Raw genomic sequence first — 22,541 nt, forward strand, 5'->3', positions numbered from 1 at the left:
TTGGGTGTTGAGTTTGATAAGTTCTCTGTAGATTTTGGATATTAACCCTTTATCTGATATGTCGTTTGCAAATATCTCTACCATTCCATCGGTTGCCTTTTAGTTTTGCTGATTGTTTCCTTTGCTGTGCAGAAGCTTTATTTTGGTAAGGTCCCAATAGTTCATTTTTGATTTTGTTTCCCTTGCCTCTGGAGACGTGTTGAGTAAGAAGTTGCTGCGGCCAAGATCAAAGAGGTTTTTGCCTGCTTTCTCCTCGAGGATTTTGATGGCTTACTGTCTTACATTTAGGTTAAAGTCCCATGGTTTTTAACAGTAGAGTTGGAATTTAAATGCAAGTCTGTCCAAGAACCTTTGTTCTTGATTAGTGTATTGATTCTCATGTTCATTTTGAAGAATGAAGAGGCTGTAGGAGATACATCATTTTTCTAGGGGGGAAAATGGAAAGAATGGGAGAACTTAACCTTATTAGATACCAAATATAAAATATTAAATAAGAGGAAATTATCTTGGTACTCATGTAATTTTCAGCCAGATTTCATTTTTGATCAAATAATTTTGTAATAGTGCTCATTGCTGGGAAGGTAGAAGAGTGTGTCTAATAGTCATGGGAAGGAAATTGAAAAACTTTAAGCAAGTCGTGAAGTTATCTCAGAAACCTTACATTTTCTTTCTGACTTTGATCCAGGATTCCATTTGAAAGCCCCAAGGAAAAAAAGTTGACATTTAGTCATAAAGATGTTCATCATATTAATTTTTTAATTGAAAAGGAAGCCCTGTATGTATAAAATTAGAGGAACAGTTAAGTAAATTACTTGAAGAAATAGACCAGGAGTTACTGAACTTTATCTGTAAAGGGCCAGATAGTTAACATTCTAGGCTTTGAGGGCCATATGGTCTCTGTCTCAACTATACAGCTATAGGCAATAGGTGAATGAATGGGCATGGTTGTGTTCCAACAAAACTTTACGAAAAATGGGCAGAGGGCTGGATTTGGCTCACGGGCTGTAGTTTGCCAACCACTGAGATATATTATAAAGCTGTTGTAAAAGTGTTTCGGCAGTCCACTGACTGGGAAAAGATACTTGCAAAGCATATGACCAATAAAGGATTAATATCTATAAAATCCTCCTTGAAATTAATAAGGGAGACAGTCCAATAGAAAAGTAAAGAATGTAGCCAATTCACATAAGAGAACAGTAAAATGTAGGGGGAAATGCCTAACGTTCCTAGAATCAGAGAATGCAAAATTTAAAATGTGCTGCCGATTCACCCAAGGGGATATATTCAGGAAAGTGATAGTGTTCTTTGTAATAGTAAAATTGCTAACTAAATGTCCAACAGAAAAAGTTAAATTGTTCATGTGTATAGTAAAATACATCAATGAAAATGAGCAAAGAATGCAAGTAGCAGAATACATATAGCTTGATGTCACCATATAAGAGGCATATAAACCTTTAAGGATGCTAACAAGTGGTTAAGTTTTAGAAATGTGCACACAAAAAAATGCACGAGAATGATCGACAAGTTCAAGGGAGCAATCACCTCAAATGGAAGGAAGGAGGGGAGTGTGATAGTTTTAACTGGGTAACGTTCTGTTTCTTAACCTGCGTGATGGGTGACTTAGGTTGAGAAACATAGGAAATTGCCGATACTTAATTGTCTTGACCCATAAAAATATCACTTTCATATGGTTCATATTAGTATTTATGCATTTTTTGAAATGTTTGTTTATTTTGAAAGAGTGCAAGCAGGGGAGTTTGAGTGACAGGTATGGAAACCAGTAAAACCCTCTGCTCTGAGTTGTTCAAAAGGTCTGCATTTGTAGGTTTCTGGCCAGTTCTCATTTCTTCACTTCCTGGGCCAAATTTCCTCACTTCCTGGGCCAAACAGATCATCTGTTCGGAGGTAACCTATGCTGTCATCCTCTTAATGCCTCTACCTTCCAAGTTTTACCCACTTTGCTACCTCTGGCTGCCTGTTTTAGCAACAGAAAAGCAAAAGACAGTACCTTTCATTTCAGTTAAGTTGAAAGTGTACCAAGGTCAGTATTGACCTGTCTCTTGAAGTACAGAATGACAACAAGATGTTTGCAGTATTTGGAAATTGTGTTTGAATATGGTTATTTTTTATTAAATGTTAGAAGTCACATTCCTGAAGAATGTGGGGAAATGCCATTTGAGAATTGGCACTGGGGATCTATGAATGAATGACAATAAAAACCCATAGAATGTGGACCTCTAAGTAGTATTTCTTTCTGGGGATAACTTGTTGCAGTTGATAACTAAATTAGTTGACTGGGTGTATAAAAATTACATTTATGTCAGTGGTGGAACATACTTTGTAATTCAAGATAATATACCAGAATAGATGATTCTAAGTAATTTTACGGTAACCTTTTCCATTAGATACTAAGCCTTATTTTTTCTGAAATTTTATTTTTAAGTCTTTGAATATGCTTGAATTGTTACATTTGGGTTCTTTCTTTCTTTCTTTCTTTCTTTCTTTCTTTCTTTCTTTCTTTCTTTCTTTCAAGAAAGAGCATGCATGCATGAGCAGGGGAAAGGAGCAGAAGGAAAGGGGGCGAGAATATTAAGCAGGCTTTATGCTCAGCATGGAGCCTGACATGGGGCTCAATCCCAGAGCCTGATGCAGGACTTGATACCACGACCTTGGGATCATGACCTGAGCTAAAATCAGGAGTCGAACTCTCAACCAGCTGAGCCACCCAGGCACCCCTGGGTGTTCTTTTAATAAACAGCTTTATGGAGATGTAATTTACATATCATACAATTTACCCATTTAAAGTTTGCAATTCAGTGACTTTTAGTTTATTTACAGGGCTGTGCATCCATCACTGCATTTCATTACCCACCCCCCCCCCCCCAAAAAAAATCCTATCTCCTTACCTATCTAGCCTCCAATCTCCCCTTGTCCACCTCTAACCTTGGTAACCACCAATCTGCTTTTTGTCTCTCTAAATTTGCCTATTCTGGACGTTTTGTATAAATGGAATAACAATGTCTGGTCCTTTGGGACTGACTTCTTTGACTTGGCATCATATTTTCAAGGTTCATCCAAGTTGTAGCATGTGTCAGCACTTCATTTATTTTTATTGCTGAATATATCCCATGATATGAATATACATTTTCTTTATAGTTCGTCAGTTGACAAACATTTTGGTTATTTCTGTTTGGGGCTGTTACGAGTAATACTGCTATGAACATTCATGTCCAAGTTTCTGTGAACATGTTTTCAACTTAATCTTGTGTATACACCTAGGAATGGAACTATTGGATTGTATCGTAATTATGTTTAACCTTTTGAGAAACCGCTAGACTATTTTCCAAAGTGGCTGTAACATTTGACATTCTCATCAACAACATATAAAATGTATAAAAGTTCTAATTTTTTCTGGGGCGCCTGGGTGGCTTAGTTGGTTAAGAGCTTGATTTCGGCTCAGGTCACGATCTCACATTTCGTGGGACTGAGTTCTGGGTCATGACAGCTGGAACCTGCTTGGGATTCTCTCTCTCCCTATCTCTCTGCCTGATCCCCATGCTCACTCTTGCTTTCTCTCTCACAAAATAAATAAATTAACTTAAGAATAACAATAAATGTCAGTCGGCATTTAAAAAACACTTTCCAATTTCCACAGCATCACCAGCACTTAATTAAGATCCTTGGATAATTATTTTTAATATTAATATCTTAATTTTTTATCCTGTGTTGCCATAACAATGGGAGACACAGTATTCATATTGTGCCAAATTAAAGAGACTAAACACTACCTGCCGGCTTTGAATGGCAATTTTTCTCTCCAAGAACATTGCTACATTTTAAAACATGACAATCATATTAAAGTCACTGTAAGACATTTCCACCTGCATAAAATGAGGCTCAAGAAAATTAAACATCAATTAGCTTTTTACCTACATCTACCTCAAGAGGACTCCAGTGAAGACCACACTAGGTTGGCCTGTCCCTGGGAGAGGACGTGAGAAGACCTCCAGTATCTTGATGACTGAAATACGATTTCAACAAGCTGTATGTTTTCAAGAACAAAGACCTCCCTGTAAGCTCGTGTTCCAAATCACTGCCATAGTCTCATAATAATTGCCTCTTGTCGACTGGCTGTTCACTACAAACAGTCTTCATAGTGACAAAGCTCGGCATTTGAGGGAGAGGGCTGTCCCTGAGCCTTTCACTCTGGGGAACCTCTTAGGTTAATTTCAGTCATCTGGGGAAAAAAACAAAAAACAAAACCCAAAACAACAACAACAAAACAACCTTTCCACAAAAAGGAAATGTTTCCATTCTGGAAACCAAAGTAAAAATAAAATATAGGAAGGCAACTGACAAGGATTTCTAAGACTGGAGCTTCAGATTTCTTTGTGTCTTGATCCATGGGCAGTTTAATGGTCATTCAGCAGCTACTTTCCGCCCCACCCCGTCGTACCCAAGAGCTTTAAGTCAGGGAGGAGATTTTGCAATTTCAATGAGGATATTTTGTTTCCATTGTCAAACTGATCTATAGTTTTGCATAATCTGAATCTGGGTTCTCTGCAGTTTAAGATGTGAGCCAGGGGCCTGGCATTTGTCTTTATTGTGTTCCCCCAATAACTTCATAATTAAAGCATTTGATGATTGTTTTTGTTTCTTCTTGCTGGCAATGATGTACATCGTGAGGAATTGGGCTATTCATGTGCTTGCAGGTTAAAGGAAACCAATAAACTTTCGGGGGAACCTTATTAGGATTTTCCAAAGAAACAGAACCAATAGGAGATACTTACACATAAAAAAGGGATTTATTTTACTGAATTGGCTCACACAGTTATGGAGGCTGAGAAGTTCTAACAACAGCCGCCTGCAAGCTGGAGACCCAAGAAAGCCAGTGGTGTAGTTACAATCTGAACCCAAAGTTCTGAGAACCACTGGTGCGAGCCCAAATCCAAAGGCTGGGGAACTGGGAAAGCGGTGGTGTAAGTTCCAGTCTGAGGGCAGAAGACCTATGTTTAGCCCAATCTGAAAGAGTAAATTCTGGCTTCCTCCACCTTCTTTTCAGGCCCCCAATGGCTTGGGTGATGTCCACACAAATTGGGCTGAGCAATCTGCTTTAGTCAGTTGCTAATCTCATCCAAAAAAAAAAAAAAACACCTTTATAGATACACCCAGAAATAATGTTCATCCCGTGACCCATTCAAGTTGACATGTAAAATTAACCATCACAGGGACCAATTCTTTACATCTTCTATCTTGATCATCTTCTGTCACTTGCTTATCTACATCTTACCACAGTCACCTTCACCTCTGATCTAGTTTCTTCCACCCACTAAACTGCAATCTTCCCTTTCAGAGTGTATCTTCTATGTATATTTACACATTTTTTTGTGTAACATTGACAATCTCTGTGTGTAGATGCTTTGTTGGCAACCAACCGAGAAAAAGCAAACATTCTGCTAAGAACATATTGTACTTCATTGAGAAGCATGTTTATTTAGACCAAGGTCTTTCTGGATGATTATTTATTTTGGATTTATTGTGGATTATATTTCAGTAAGAAATAATATGCTTGTGTTTCCCATTCATACTTTTATCACAGGTTCCTAATCTTTACTAAATATTCTCATAAAATGACAACTCTCAGGACACTCATGAAAATTGCTAACCTAAAAGTTATCTTTCACATAAGGGCAACATGTCTGTCTCTTTCCACATTCCTGCCTGAGCCCAGAAAATAGAACAGAGCTTATAAAATATTAAGGGTCACAGAGCTTTGGTCATTTTGCTTACCTCACTTTCCAAGGAATCCTGGGTTGTATTGGCATTCCCCAGGAACATCTGCTAAAAGGCAGGCATGGAGGTTCTCCACACCATGTGGCTTTCTGTTTTGCATATGATTCACAAATTCGGTAAGTGTGCTTTGTGCATTTAATTTTTCCCGTAAACCTGTCCTAAAGTGTACCTTGAAAGAAGAAAGGCATTCCAGTTTATCTTCCAATCCAAACTGTTCTTTGATGTAGTTTACCACTAACAAAGTACATAATGTGACTCCACCTCTCTTAATCAATTTGATTCAAAACCCAGACATGACACTTTTGAAACCCCAAAACATCAAAATATATAGATAGGATCCTAATAAATAAATGTGGTCACAAATTCCTGATGCATATTTGTGACATACATGCATACATACATCTATCTGTCTATGTAGGTTTGTGCTTTACTTAAAGATGGATTGGGGGGCCTGCGTGGCTCGTTAGGCATCTAACAATTTCAACTCAGGTTGATTTCAACTGAGGTCATGATCTCACCATTCGAGAGATTGAGCCCCATGGTGGGCTCTCTGCTGGTGGCACAGAGCCTGCTTGGGATTCTCTCTCCCTCTCTCTGCCCCTCCCCCACTTGCTTGCTGGCTCACCCTCTCTCTCAAAATACATAAATAAACATTTAAAAATATATTTAAGATATATTGAGGTCAATTATGAGCCAGAACATTGAAAATATAAAATTTTGGAAACCTCAGGTTAAATGGATTCTGTAGCATACACCGCTAGTCTCCCACACAATATCCGTTCTCTGCTCTTATCAACAGAACCCAATTTTGTTGGAAACAGAAATAAGTCTATCTTTCAAAGCTTTATTTACCTGCCCATCCTGTACCTGGCCTTCCTCCCTGGATCACAGATGAGAGGACTGGAGATGTAGCAGCTATGTTTTATCAATGAGGAAAAGTCCAAGAAACCTAGACCCTGACATTCTTGATGTGTTGAGCCAATGCCAGCAAAACTTGTCTTTCTCTGAACTTTTTGTTCTGCAAGAAAAAAATACTTCTTTTGAATAAACTTTAGGAAGCTGATTTTTCTATTATCTGTTGCCAAATGCCAGTGGGTTCTTTTTTGTTTTTCTTTTTGTTAAGATTTTATTTTTAAGCAATCTCTATACCCAATGCAGGCCTCAAACTTACAACCGAAAGGTGAAGAGTCTCATGCTCTACTGACTGAGCCAGCCAGGTGCCCCCAATGAGTTCTAATAGAAAAGAGCACTTAACCTCTGTGCTATAATATTATTCCTGCCCATCCTGTTTGTTCAGCTACCTTGGTAGGGATAAGATGAACCATTAAGATAATGATTCTTTGTGTGTACTATTAAAGGTTTAAATCAAGTTTTGCCAGCCTTCAAATATGTGTCAAAGAGCACATGAGCTTATAGTAGAACAAGTTGGTTGTGACAGTTCATCGCCCGAGCTGTAAGGAATGAGGCATCTGTAAAAACCAGGGGTGTGTTCGATATCTGCTTGCTTAATACTTTTCGGTATATTGCTGCACTGAGCTCTTAACAGGATTTTGAAGTGGTTTGGTAAAAGTTGATTAATTATATTTGCCCTAGAATAGGAACCCACCAGTGGAATTATATGCCATTTCATTATGGCAATACCTTTCAGACATCAGCAAAATAGAATAGCACATTGAACCCCCATATAATTATTACCCACCTTCAAAAGTTACCAACTTCCGGACAAATTTCTTTCACCTGTGCTATGACCCATCTCCCCACCCTTCCCCCCCACTATGACCCACTGAATTATTTCAAAGCAAATCTGAGGTATTTCACCTATAAATATTTCAGTATGTATTTCTGAAAGATAAGGGCTATTTTAAAAATATAATCGTAATATCATTCTCATGTTAAAAAAAAACTATCAAATATCTGGGCAGGGTTCAATTTCTCCAATTGCCTCATAAATGGTATATTTGCAGTTGCTTAATGTTTTCTTACTTCATTTTGGCTTTTTCTTTGCAGCTTATAAACTGCATTTTCCTGTTTGCATCTCATCTGTCCTTTAACCTGTCTCTCTGTACCCTGAATTTCCTGTTTTTGATCCAGTTATGCTTCAAGTTTAATTTTTTGTTAAAAATATTTCATAAGTGGCATTCATACTCATTTTCATTCTTGTGTTCTTTTTAAATTTTTTTTTCAACGTTTTTTATTTATTTTTGGGACAGAGAGAGACAGAGCATGAACGGGGGAGGGGCAGAGAGACAGGGAGACACAGAATAGGAAACAGGCTCCAGGCTCTGAGCCATCAGCCCAGAGCCTGACGCGGGGCTCGAACTCACGGACCGCGAGATTGTGACCTGGCTGAAGTCAGACGCTTAACCGACTGCGCCACCCAGGCGCCCCTCTTGTGTTCTTTTTAAAAAATATTTATTTATTTTTGAGAGACACAGAGAAACAGAGCATGAGCAGGGGAGAGGCAGAGGGAGAGGGAGAGCAAGAATTTCAAGCAGGCTCCATGCCCAGTGCAGAACTCCACACAGGGTTCAATCTCACAACCATGAGATCATGACCTGAGCTGAAATCAAGAGTCAGACTTCTAACCGAATGAGCCACCCAAGCACCCCAAGAATTTTTTTCAACACTATCGTACTGTTTTCAGAAAAAGAATATGCTATTCTAATGAATTGACAGCAGTAACTAATTGATGAATCCTTTTTGCTGCATATTTGGCCATGATGGAGACTTTTCAGGAACTGTGGAATCATATGACCCTTCTCCAAAATACCCAGCCTTCCTAACATGGCTGGTGAATATGATGGTGGTTCGGCCAGCTCTCACTTTTGAGTGAGCTATTTTGAATTCTGAACAGATGCTTCTAAGCTTTTTCCTCTTGGAGGTGGTTGCAGGTTAGCTATTCTGACTTACTTTGGAGGACTTTGGGATGGAGGCAGGAACATTAGAACCACAACAGTTCGCCTGGAGCCTGTTTCAGATTCTGTCTCCCTCTCTCTCTGACCCTCCACCGTTCATGCTCTGTCTCTCTCTGTCTCAAAAATGAATAAACGTTAAAAAAAAAAAAAAACCCTGTTTGGGGCGCCTGGGTGGCTCGGTCGGTTAAGCGTCCGACTTCAGCTCAGGTCATGATCTCACGGTCCATGAGTTCGAGCCCCGCGTCGGGCTCTGTGCTGACAGCTCCGAGCCTGGAGCCTGTTTCAGATTCTGTGTCTCCCTCTCTCTCTGCCCCTCCCCTGTTCATGCTCTGTCTCTCTGTCTCAAAAATAAATAAACGTTAAAAAAAAAAATTAAAAAAAAAACCCTGTTTCTTTAAAAAAAAAAAAAAAAAAAGAACCACAACAGTTCACCTCCCACTGCTTTCTGCCCCACTCCCAAAGAGTCAAGTAAGCTGAAAACATGGGGAAATATTTCCAGTTAGGGATGTATACAAAAGGTAGGCATTGCTTTTGTCTATGTCAGATTCTCTTATGAGAGCACGTCTTAATTAGAGTAAAGGAGAAGTAGAGTAGAAAGTCTATAGAACTAGGGATGCCTGTGTGGCTCGGTCAGTTAAACTTCCTACTCATTTAGGCTCGAGTCATGATCTCACAGTTCATGGGTTCAAGCCCTGCATTGGCCTCTGTGCTGACAGTGTGGAGCCTGCTTGGGGTTCTCTCTCTGCCCTTCTCCCACGCTTGCTCACATGCTCCTTCTCTCAAAATAAATAAACTTTAAAAAAAAGTCTACAGAAATATGAATTGAAATTATAAATTATTTAATATCAACTTGAAAACGGTTTCAGCTTAAGGTTTAGAGACGGGAAGGGACCTTTCTAAAAGCCAGCTTTTCCAACTCCATTTGCCAGATGGCTTGTAAATGGCTGAAAATACGTAACTGCAAAATATTCTAACATACCAGTCAAAACCTAATTCCCTTCACTTCAGTAGTTTGTCTTTGGTTCAAGCAAATGCATGGGTTCCAAATACTCTTTAATTTGGGCAAAAGATACGATTTATAATGTAAAAAACCTAAAAATCATATTAATGAGTTTATGAGTCAGAGAACCATTTTGTCCCACCCTCACTTCCTGGTGATTGGTTTTCTCTAGTAATAGTGTTGATGTAAACCATGATTACAGATAGCCAATGGAGCAGTGAACTATGGGTACTTTAAACATACCTATAATATTAACTCAGGAGCATCAGCTAGTTTTTATCTTCTTTCTGCTGACATGGCTTGAAATTAGAAGTAGGAGAAGATACACAATAATTTTCAAATGCTGTTTAAAATTTGCCCTGGTTATGTTTTACAACTGCTATCAACCATGTCCACTTTCAATTTAGGTTGCTAATTTTTTTTTAAATTCTATTTTTAGTAGAATAAGAGGAAGGACAAATGGGAACTAATGAGAAACTACAACAAATGAATTTCTGTCTCCAGAGAGATTCACTAAATCTTGTGCTCAGGGTTCTCCAAAGGTATGCATCCTCCCCCCCCCCCCCCCCCCCCCCCCCGCCAATTACTCCAAGGAACTAGAATTTCATTTACATTCCCTCCTTCTTTGTACCAGAGAAGCTGCAGAGTCACCCAGAGGTCACTGAGACATGAGATTGAGATTGAAACATCCTGTCTCCAAAACTCAAGTTGGATGAATAATTAACTCATGTGAGTTGGAAGAATACAATTGTTACAGAAGGAAAATGAGTTAAATGGATTTATCTTTAATTTGCTTTCTCCCTCTTTTCTGTAACTTAGTTCACACATTCCTTATGGAATCCCTTTGCTTCCATCTGTACCCCTCAGAAAATAGTATCTTTAGTGTCTTTCCTTTAAGGTCTCATTTAAATATTACCTTCTTTGTGAAGCCCTCCTTCCCCCACTCCCCCCCACTACTTTTTAAAGTTTATTTTGAGAGAAAGAACGTGGATGCATGTGGGTGTGGGGGGATATGGGGAGGGGCAGAGAGAGAAGGAGAGAAAGAGGATCCCAAGCAGGCTCCATGCTGCCAGCGAGCCCAACATGGAGCTCAATCTGAGATCATGACCTGAGTTGAAATTAAGAGTCAGACGCTTAACTGACCAGGCCACCCAGGCACCACAGTGAAGCCCATTTTAATCCTTGCTCCCATCATAATTATATTTCCTCTCTTTTATATCCCCAAAGCACTTTGTACATCTGCTATAATAATTACCAAAACTTGCCTTGAGGGACGCCTTGGTGGCTCAGTCGGTTAAGCATCCAATTTCGGCTCAGGTCATGATCTCATGGTTCGTGAGTTCGAGCTCTGCACTGGGCTCTTCGTGGACAGTGTGGAGCCTGCTTGGGATTCTCTCTCTCCCTCTCTCTCCCTGCCCCTCCCCCACTTGCACACGCTCTATGTCTCTCTTCTCAAAGAAAAAAAAAAAAGAAACCTGCCTTGATTTCACCATTTGTAAATTAGTGTGTATTTATGTGTCCGACTTCACTATTATCATGGTTCTTAGTATCCATCACAGCCTGATGCTATATTCTGCACACACATGAAACTCAGTAAATACATATAAATTATGATTCCTAGTTGTATCTTCTTGGATAGTGTGAGACTGGACATGTCAATAAAAAGCTTTGGAAGCCTGGAAGATTTAGAGAACTGGGAATTTCAGAAAGGGAAGGGAAAGGAAGACCCCTGGATTGATTACAGTGAAGCCCAAGAGGTTTGTGAAGAGAGAAAAATAAGCTCTATTATTTGCTCTGCATTTGGTTCTTTCTTCTTTCTTTACAATGTAAAGGGTGCCCCACTTCTTTCTTCAGCCAAATCCTGCATCTTTGGTCTAGATCACATTCTATTCTGCACCTTCAGGGACTTAAGATCCATCAGTCATCCCATACTTGCTTCTTCAACATCTTCTTCTACTAAACCACCTCATGTGAGTACACAAGAGTGTTTCTAATTTAAGGCTGCATTTTATTCTGTTGTGAGAATGGATCTTAATCTAACCTTTCTCCTAATGGTGTTTATAGTTTCCAATATTTTGCTATTACAAGCAATGTTTTATTAAATAACTCTATCCTTTTTTATTTTGTTATTTTACATGTGCCAGTGTTTCTGAAGGATAAATTCTTAGAAGTGATTTCTGAATCAAAATGTTGGAAGATTTCCACCACTTTACACATTTTGCAGCAGTGTATGAGTGTCTAGTTCCTTTCACTGTTGCCAATACATGGCATTAAACTTTTCAAAATAGTTGCCAATCTGATAGATTAAAAATATTTCATAGTTTTAGTTACCATTTACAAGTGTGGTTAAACATTGTTATTGTAAGAGCTCTTTGTGTTGTTGTATATGTGTACGTATATGTGAATTGTTTATCCATGCCTTGTGACCATTTTCCTCACTGTGCTTTTGGTTACTTAAATTCTAATATATATTAGGGTCTCTTTCTAGTTCTCCATTCTGTTTTAGTGATCTGAAAAATTTTGCACCAATAACTATTTAACTGTAACCTAATTCACCTTTCAATTCTAATGGTACCATATCTTCCTTCTTTGAAAAATATTTTTGACTGTTCTGTTTCTTTTTGTAGATAACTTTTAGAATTTCTTTATTTATTTCTTAAAAAATTTTTTTCTAATGTTTATTTTTGAGAGAGAGACAGAGTGTGAGTCAGGGAGGAGCAGACAGAGAGGGAGACACAGAATCTGAAGCAGGCTCCAGGCTCTGAGCTGTCAGCACAGAGACCGATGCGGGGCTCAAACCCACGAACCGCGAGATCATGACCTGAGCTGAAGTCAGATGCTTACTGACTGAGCCACCCAGGCGCCCCAAGAATTGCTTTATTTCTAAATAAATTCTACTTTGATTTTAATTGGGATTTAACTAAAACTATAAATTAATTTGGAAACAATGTACAACATTCATTTTTTTGTTATGCTGAAACATGTTTCTTGGTTTATTCAAGTCTTTTTTTTTCCAAAAGAGGCAACAAATGTTTTATTTTGTCAATGAAAATTACTGTATTCACCACAAGCTTAAGAATATGTACATATATATACAAATATATATGTATGTTTATATATATTTGAATATATATACATATATATGTATATATATTTGAATTTATGGAAGTCAAGTCTTCTTTCTATTTTCTTAGGAAGTTTTACAATTTTCTTCACAAAATCATTACACTTAATAATTACTTTCTCAGTGTAGCTGAAGATCTATACAGTTGATACTTGAACAAGGGGGTCAGGGGTTAGGACCCCCAACTCTCCAAGCAGTAAAAAATATGAATATAACTTCTGACTCTTGAAAACTTAACTACTAATGGCATACAGTTGAGTGAAAGCCTTACCAATAACATAAAGTTGATTAACAGGTATTTTGTATGTTATATGTATTATATACTGTATTCTTACAATAAAGTAAGCTAGAGAAAAGAAAATGTTTTTGAGAAAATAATAAGGAAGGCGCACCTGGGTGGCTCAATCAGTTAAGCATCTGACTTTGGCTCAGGTCATGATCTCACAGCGGGTGAGTTCGAGCCCTGCATTAGGCTCTTGTGCTGACAGCTCAGAGACCCTGGAACCTGCTTTGGATTCTGTGTCCCTGTCTCTGCCCCTCCCCCGCTCATGCTTTTTGTCTCTCTCTCTCTCTCTCTCTCTCTCTCTCTCTCTCAAAAATAAATAAACATTAAAAAAATTTTTAAAGAAAATAATAAGGAAGAAATAATATCTTTACATACTGTTCTGTAAAAACTCTGAATATAAGTGGACCTACACAATTCAAACCTGTATTGTTCAAAAATCAACTATAAATAATTTCTTAAAACATAATAGAATTTTAGTTTCCTCTTAATTTAATTCCTGTGAAACCAAAGATGAAATAGAAGACAAGGTCAGACCGTTGGCAATATTTTTTTTCTCAGCCTGCCATTCTTAAATGTCAGGAATTTATAATTTTCTGTAAACATACATACAGAAAAGTATACAAACCATGTGTAACCATACGTAACCGTAAGTACACAAACCATATGTATCACAAATGAGTCACTATTCTCTCCCAAAGGGTAACAATTGCTATCCTGGTTTCCAATATTAATAATAATATTATTTATAATCTATTTTATTTGTATTCAACAAATTAGTAAATATGTTACAGATAATCAGAGACATATTTCTCACTGGGAGAAAGGAGTTACAGATAAGGAAAGAGTGGGAAGCTAGAATTAATTCTGTGTTGCTAAATTGGAGTCAGAGGTATCAATATGGACTCTTGTTTATTTACAGATGATAGATACATTTAGATGTATATGTGTATGTATTATATAGGATTTTTTTCCTAACTCCATTGAGAGGGGCTACAAGCAGTGGGGCCCCAGTAGCAATGAGCATATCATCTAGGTTTCAGCTTTTTTTTTTTTTCATGTTTATTTTTGAGAGAGAGAGAAAGACAGAGGGTGAGCAGGGGAGGGGCAGAGAGAGGAAGACACAGAATCCGAAGCAGGCTCCAGGCTCTGAGCTATCAGCACAGAACCAGACATGGAGCCTCAACATGCGAACCTTGAGATCATGACGTGAGCCGAAGTCGGCCACTTAACCGACTGAGCCACCCAGGCACCCCTAGGTCTTAGCTTTTAAATCCTATTCTTAAAGGAACCAGGGCTCCCTGGAGAACTAATTGATTTCAGGGCTGGAGTAGTGGAAATACAAGATGAGCCTAGAGATCTTGTGCTACCAGAGTGCTTAAAAACAAACAAAAACAGCATATCAAAGACACATAGAAATCAACCAGAAAAAAACCAAGCTGAAACAACTAAAATAATGATAGTACTGAATTCTAACCCAAAAAATTATAACACCATCAATTCTTGGTGACTATGAATAAAGCTACTATAAACATATAAACAGATAAAGCAATTTCAGGTTTTGGTATGAACATGTTTTTATTTCTTTTGGGAAAATTATCTAGCAGTGGTAAACAAATATCCATGAGTCTCCACTGATATCGGTAAGTGAATTAAGAAATGGCATTGGAGGAAAAAGAAGCAACAGGTCTTCTTTTCTGAAGAATTCCAAATTTAAACATAGAAGAAATATGGGGAATAGAAAATCACCATCAGAACACTACTTTGGGGACACCTGGGTGGCTCAGTCGGTTGAGCATCCGACTTCAGCTCAGGTCATGATCTCAAGGTTTGAAAGTTCAAGCCTCATGTCAGGCTCTCTGCTGTCAGCACAGAGCCTGCTTCAGATCCTCTGTCCCTCTCTCTCTGTCCCTCCCCTGCTTGCACTGTCTCAAAAACAAATAATTTACTTAAAAAAAAAAAAAAAAAAAGAACACCACAGTAATTGCTGCAGGCAAAATCCACCAAAGAATGGGCAGAGAAGTTAAAACAGAAACATGATATTTGTATAGCCTCAAAGTATCTCCCCAGCAGCATCACCACCCTAGCCAAGGAATCAAGTTAACGTGACCATTCAGATCAATATGCACTTTTTTTCTACACTGAACCCAATGTGTTGGTGGGACTCGAATTCGTGACCTCGAGATCAAGAGTCACGCCCCACCAATGTGTTTTTGATAGAGAAAGCTACATTAGTACTAACATGTCATTAGGTTTGATTTGGTTTATAATAATACACATCTTTTCATAGCCACTTCTTACATTTCTATAGCTCTTAATAGCTCACAAAACACTTTCACATACATATTATCTCTTTAATCCTCATACTAACTCTGAACATTGACATCACCTTCTGCATTTTATAGATGAAGAAACTAAAGCCTAAAAAGGATAAATTATTTGCTTCAGGTCAAATGGTGAATTAGTAGGAGAGCCAAGAATCCAGCACAAATGCTCTGAATTCAAGTCCAAATATCTTTTCCAAGAAATGATTTTAAAATACTAGGGACTGGGTGCTTAACTGGCCTGAGTGGCTCAGCCAGTTAAGCATCTGACTCTTGACTTCAGCTCAGGTCATGATCTCACAGTTTGTGGGATTGAGCCCCTCGGCAGTCTCCACCCTGAAAACATAGAGCCTGCTTGTGATTCTCTTTCTCCCTCTCTTTCTGCCCCTCCCACACTCAAGACCATGAGCATGCTCAAGTGCTCTCTTTCTCTCTCTCAAAATAAATACATAAACATTTTAAAAAATACTAGGAACCATAATTAATGATTATAAATGGATTTAAGTAAATACAGAGTATAACAGGCATTTAAAAATTTTATATATATTCAAGAATATACATCATGAAAATATATATAATACTTACAATAATAGATATGTTATATCTACATCATGGGTTTTTTTTTTTTTAAGTTTATGTATTTATTTTGAAAAAGAGAGAGCACTAGCAGGGGAGGGGCAGAGAGGAGAGACTTAATCCCAAGTAGGCTCCATGCCATCAGTGCAAAGCCCAAGTTGGGGCTCAAATTTACAAACTGTGAGTTCATGACCTGAGTCGAGATCAAAAGTTAGATGCTTAACTGACTGAGCCACCCAGGCACCCCTCTACCTCCTGTTTCTCAAAGTGTCCCTTTAACTCTGGTAAAGTGTCTCTTTTAACCTAGAGGTTTCAGAGGCCAAACTGAATTACTACTGTATAGCGTTAGGAGAAATAAACTATAATCAGAGTATGGGAGTTAAGTACTTTGCATGCTTCATTTTGAGTTTGGAAAAAATAGAGAAAATTTTCTAAAATGCTTATGTGTGCTCATAGGCAAAGTAAAGCAGATGATATGGGTATTTGAAATTTACAGGCACAGGGACCCCTGTCTGCTCAGTCATAAGAGTGTGTGACTCTTGATTTCAGGGTCATGAGTTTAAGCCCCATGTTGGGTGTAGAGATTACTTAAAAACAAGTAAATGAAGGGGCGCCTGGGTGACTCGGTTGAGTGTCCAACTCTTGGTTTTGGCTCAGGTCATGATCTTATAGTTTGTGGGGTTGGGCTCTGTGCTGCTGGTGCGGGGCCTGCTTGGGATTCTGTCTCTCTCTCTCTCTCTCTCTCTCTCTGCCCCTCCCCCACTCATGTTCTTTCTCTCTTAAAATAAACTTAAAAAAAATAATAAGTAGGGGCACCTGGGTGGCTCAGTTGTTAGGTGTCCACTTCGGCTCAGGTTGTGATCTCAGGGTTTGTGAGTTTGAACCCTGCATCAGGCTTTCTGCTGTCAGCACAGAGCCTGTTCCAGATCCTATGTCCCCCTCTGTTTCTGCCCCTCCTCTGCTCATACTCTCTCTCTCTCTTTCTCTCTCTCTCTCAAAAATAAACATTAAAAAAATACATAAACTTAAAAAAAAAGACCCGGCTATAAAATTTATAGGCACCAATAGGTTGACAGTTTAAAGCAGAATAATATTCTTCTGTGATCATTCTTATCTGTAAATATACTGCTAGCCTATCTATTAATATCCAGCTGATATTGAGTCCATAGTAATATGATCACCAATAAAACCTGAAGTATGAATAAGATAGATACTATTATTGTACTGTTTATAAAATTTGGGTACAAGTATCTAACTCATTGTGGGGAAGAAGATGATAGCCCTTTCTAGAAAGTGCAAATGCACAATTGTCCAGTAATAAATTAATACTGAGTCATGGTCTTAACTGAAAGTGAAATGTTTGTTACTTGATCCAAGTAATTATCTTTATTTATTTATTTAAAAATTTTTAACGTTTATTTTATTTTTGAGAGAGAGAGAGAGGAAGAGAGAGCGCAAGTGGGGGACGGGCAAAGAGAGAGGGAGACACAGAATCTGAAGGAGGCTCCAGGCTCTGAGCTGTCAGCACAAAGCCCATCCTGGGACTCTAACGCCCGAACCATGAAATCATGACCTGAGCTGAAGTTGGGATGCTCAACCGACTGAGCCACTCAGGGACCCCAATAATTTCCTTTATTTAAAAGAGATATCCAGAGAGGTAATTATTCTTGTCAAATTCTTGCCTTTCACTATTTTCAAAATAATCCCCACATTTAGGTGGTTGAAGGATAGAGCCAGAAAAAGTATCTCGTAGTTACAGTATTGAAGGTAGAGATAACTAGCACAGTTGAATAATTCACAGGTTTAAAATGCATATAATGAAAGCATAAAACATCATTTTTATTATCATAAAGCCCATGAATATATAAACATCTGTCTCTTTGTTTAGAGATAAAATTTAAAAGCAAAACAATAAAATCAGTTATATACAATGATTCTTACTGCATTGGGTATCATTGCTAGTGTCAATTTTGTATTGTAGGAGAAGGAACGGCAGTTTCTAGTCTGTCTTAACTTGTTTTCAGAAAAGGTTAGGTCCAAAATATTGTCTTTTAAGTGAGAACTGGAGTTAAAATAGCCAATTTCCTAAGTATTCTTTATCACCTGACCTTGCAAATTGTCCTCATTGATTCCAAATTACGTTCTAAAAAGTTGTGTGCTTACCTTGTGACCAGCGCTTTGTTAGGTTCAGAGCAACTGTGAAATTTTAAAAATTACCATTTTGACTATAACGTCAGTAGGGGACAAGCTGCTTTAACAGATGTTCTAATGTGGAGAGTGGTTGCAATAATCTCTCCTCTCCCTACTTTTGATTTGTATGTAAAATCTACTATTCCATCAGTCAGGGTCTGGTTCAAGTATTATTAAGTATTATTAATAATAAACCTAATAGGGCACTTGGGTGGCTCAGTCAGTTAAGCATCTGACTTCAACTCAGGTCATGATCTCATGGTTCATGGATTCAAACCCTGCATCAGGCTCTGTGCTGACAGTTCAGAGCCTGAATCCTGCTTTGGATTCTGTGTCTCCCTCTCTCTCTGTCCTTCCCCTACTAGTGCTCAGTCTCTCTCTCTCTCTCAAAAATGAATAAACATTAAAAAAAATAAACCTAATAATGGGGTACCTGGGTGGCTCAGTAGGTTGGCATCTGACTCTTAATTTTGGCACAGGTCATGATCTCATGGTTTCGAGCCCCGTGTAGGGCTCTGTGCTGACAGCAGGGAACCTGCTTGGGACCCTCTCTGTCCCTCTCTCTACCCCTTCCCTGCTCATTCTCTCCCTTCCTCTCTCTCTCTCTCTCTCAAAAATAAATTTAAAAAAGAAAAATAAACCTAATATGAGGCAGTCACTGTGTTGCCCCAGGGGATAAAATGGAGAGTAAAGAAGATATGTTTCCTGTCTTCACTGTATTTACAGATTGCTGGGGGAAAGCCAATAAGTAAAGAAGCTGTTAAAACTAAGTGTGACATCATATACACTAGTGACTTCTTTCTTTAACTTTTAGTAACTCCTAGGATTCCAGTCTTTTCCAAACTATAGGTTACAACCCATTAGTGGGTCTTAAAAGTGCATTTTTAGAGTAATTTTTAAAAAGTAATAAAAAAATGTATGCACAAAAGTAGAGAGAATAATATAGTAAACCCAGTACACTTATCCCCCAGATTTAAGAATTAATAAGATTTTCATTTTCTTACTTTCATTTTAAAAAAGAAAACGGGAGGGGTACCTGAGTGGCTCAGTCGGTAGAGCGTGTGACTCACATCTCAGGGTCATGAGTTCAAGCCCCATGTTGGGCATGAAGCCTACTTGGAAAAAAAAATGAAAATGGAGTAGTTAAAAGGATAAGATAGACCAGACTAGAACTGGATAGGCTACAATATATGAGTGTATCACACTATGGATATTGTACACAGTAAGAGAAACTATTGTTCCATAAAATTGTGTGTGTATTTACTGAATTTAAGATATAAAAAAATGGGGGCACCGGGGTGGTTCAGTTGGTTGAATGTCCAACTCTTGATTTTGGCTCAGGTCATGATTTCATGGTTTGTGGGTTTGAGCCCCACATTGGGCTCTGTGCTGACAGCACAGAGCCTGCTTGGGATTCTCTTTCTCCCTCTTTCTCTGTTCCTCTACCCCCCTCCCCCCAAATAAATAAACATTAAAAAAAAAGTTCTTATAAAAAAGATATAAAAAATGAATGGGATTCTGTGAAAAAAAAAAAGGAAAGGAAAATGACGTATCCATTTGTATTCCTATTAGTGAGTACAGTGCTGTGTAAGAAGGCTCTGGATAAATGTTTGGTAATGACAACAAGCAACAGAAACATGAGGAACTAGCTAGAAGAAAATTACATATGTATAAAGTTAACTGTGTTTTTTTTTTTTCATAAAGTTAACTTTTTAAAACAGGGAGCTGGCTTATAAGGTAGTATTTTCATTCTTATACACTATTACTCAACTAATGTTGACTAAGAACTTACTCTGTTTCAGGCAATATGCTAAGTGGTTGGGATGCAGAAACAAATACAGCACAGCACTTCTTTCTCAGAAAGAAGTTGTTTGGAGAGTTGTTTGCTGTTGTTTGGAGAGATAGCTGGAGAGAATAGTCTATCCTCCACGTAAAAGAATCAACACTTGAAAATGCTCATCTCATTATAACTAACATACACATACAGGTCTGTATAGCGGTGTTTAATTTTTGTTTTATACTAATGAGATCATACCATACATATGAACCAACAAATTGTTTTTCATTAGATAATGTATCAGAAATATCTTTATAAATAAGTACATATAGGGGCATGTGGGTGGCTCAGTCAGTTGAGCATCTGACTTCGGCTTAGGTCAAGATCTCACAGCTTGTGAGTTCGAGCCCCACATTGGACTCTGTGCTGATGGCTCAGAGCCTGGAGCCTGCCTCAGATTCTGTGTCTCCCTCTCTCTCTGCCCCTCCCCTGCTCACGCTGTCTCTCTCTCCTTCAAAAATAAATAAACATTAAAAAAAATAAAAAAAAATTAAGTGCATATAGTGCTATCTCCTTCTTTTCCATGGTTATGTAAGGGTGAATGTCATAATTTACTCATTTCCCACTAAATAGGTTGTTATTCTAAGTGTGTAAGGCTGCAATGAACCTGTATCTTTACATACCCTTGCTGGCTTTTCTATAGGATAGATTCTTCAAATTGGGATTTCTAGATGTTTGCTTGTCTTTTAATGCTGTCAAAATGTTTTGCCTTCCAAGAAGTTGCTTATTTACATACTTGTCAACTATTTGAATAAGTATTTCCCCATACTATTACCAACACTATATATTATTAATCCTGTATGTTATTAAATTTGTAATCTCAAGGTCATGAATCTCTGTTTTTAAGTTTTGCATTTCCTAAACTATTAGTGGGATTGTCCACCTTTTTAAAAATAAATTTATTGGCTATTATTCTGTGAGTGTCCTTTGTATATCCTTTGCCCATTTTTCTATCACGTGTTTCATTACCAATTTTTAAGAGTTCCTTAGCTTTTTGTGATACTAACCTAGTGTGTATTGCAAATGTTTTTCTCTGTCATTTGTATTCTAATTTTGCTCATGGTGGTTTATGTAGAACTGAAGTTTTCTTTTTCTTTTTTTAAAATGTTTATTTATTTTGAGATAGTGAGTAAGGGAGGGGGGGGGGGAGAGAGAGAGAGAGAGAGAGAGAGAGAGAGAAAATCCCAAGCAGGTTCTGTGCTGTCGGCACAGGGCCTGACGTGGGGCTTGATCCCACAACCCTGGGATCATGACCTGAGGTGAAATCAAGAGTCAGATGCTCAACTGACTGAGCCACCCGGGCTCCCCATAGAACTGAAGTTTTCATGTTTCATGTAATCATATCTGTCACTTCTTTTCATGTGGGTTCTGATTTTTATATTTTGCTTCAGAAGGACCTCTCCACTCTAAAATAATAAAAATAGGGGCACCTGAGTGGCCCAGTCAGGTTAAGCCACTGACTCTTGATTTTGGCTCAGGTCATAATTTCATGGTTTGTGAGACTGAGCCCCTTTGCAGTCAGCACAGAGCCTGCTTGGGATTCTCTCTCCCTCTCTCTCTGCCCCTCCCACACTCACATGTGCTCTCTCTCTCTCTCTTGAAATAAATAAATTTAAAATAAATAAAATAAAATAATAAAAATAACCTCCCATGTTTTCATCTAGTACTTTTATGGAATTAAAAAATGTTTAACTCTTTAATCTAGCTGGAATTAATTTTTGTATGGAGAGGGAGGTAAGGAGCTACCTCCCCAATTCTAACACTGGCCAATGGGTAGACAATTTTCTTGATATAATTTGTTTAAAATTTAGAAGAAAACTCTGAAAGGCAGGATCAGTTCCACATGAACCATACAGACTGAAAGTAATTATTACTATTGAATCAGAATATATGTTGTACAGACAAACAAAGCTCTGGTATTATCAGTGCTATCATCCTAGACACAGTTATAAGGGAGTCTACAAGTACATTATCAGGAACTCTCCAAAAAGTGGCATTTCTAGGAAACAACTTTGTGTTAGTATGCTTGTTTGTACATGGCTCATTTAATGTGATACCTGGGCAAATAGGTGGAAATAGTAAAAAACAAAAACAAAAACAAAAAACAAAACCCAAAAAACCAGAAAAGATATTGAATGGTATGGAGGCTATCACTCTGGGCTGGCTAGCCCAACAACCATTTCTAATCCCCTCTCCCTTGCTTGCCTACACTGCAAATGGAAAAGTTGACATACTTGATTTCCCACCTTCCTTCTCAACCAGGATGGCCATGTGACACAGTTCCAGCCAATGGATATAAGTGCAAGTCTTATAAGGGAAGCACCAGCTGGAGTAAAGACCCACAGGCTTCCAGAGGAGCTGAGGAAGCTGGTCCCAAAGGATTAATGTGATTTCCAAAGAGCTGTTGGTTTATAAGGTCTTTATGTTAAAAATATATGATCATAACAGATTTGTTTCAAACAATTCTGTTCCTTGAATATTAAAGTGTTTAGATTCCAG

The 22,541-nt window shown here is 38.1% G+C and overlaps 1 long non-coding RNA gene across 1 annotated transcript; it reads left to right on the plus strand.

Annotated features, from left to right (window-relative positions):
- The first annotated feature begins 1,870 nt into the window (after window positions 1-1,870).
- Window positions 1,871-21,814, plus strand: LOC128312439 (uncharacterized). The gene is made up of 3 exons (XR_008291769.1): window positions 1,871-10,250; window positions 10,343-10,437; window positions 20,008-21,814. It is a non-coding gene; the product is annotated as an uncharacterized LOC128312439 (long non-coding RNA).
- Window positions 21,815-22,541: the final 727 nt, after the last annotated feature.

The sequence above is a fragment of the Acinonyx jubatus genome, chromosome D3 (genome assembly GCF_027475565.1).
Source record: "Acinonyx jubatus isolate Ajub_Pintada_27869175 chromosome D3, VMU_Ajub_asm_v1.0, whole genome shotgun sequence".
NCBI lineage: Eukaryota > Metazoa > Chordata > Mammalia > Carnivora > Felidae > Acinonyx > Acinonyx jubatus.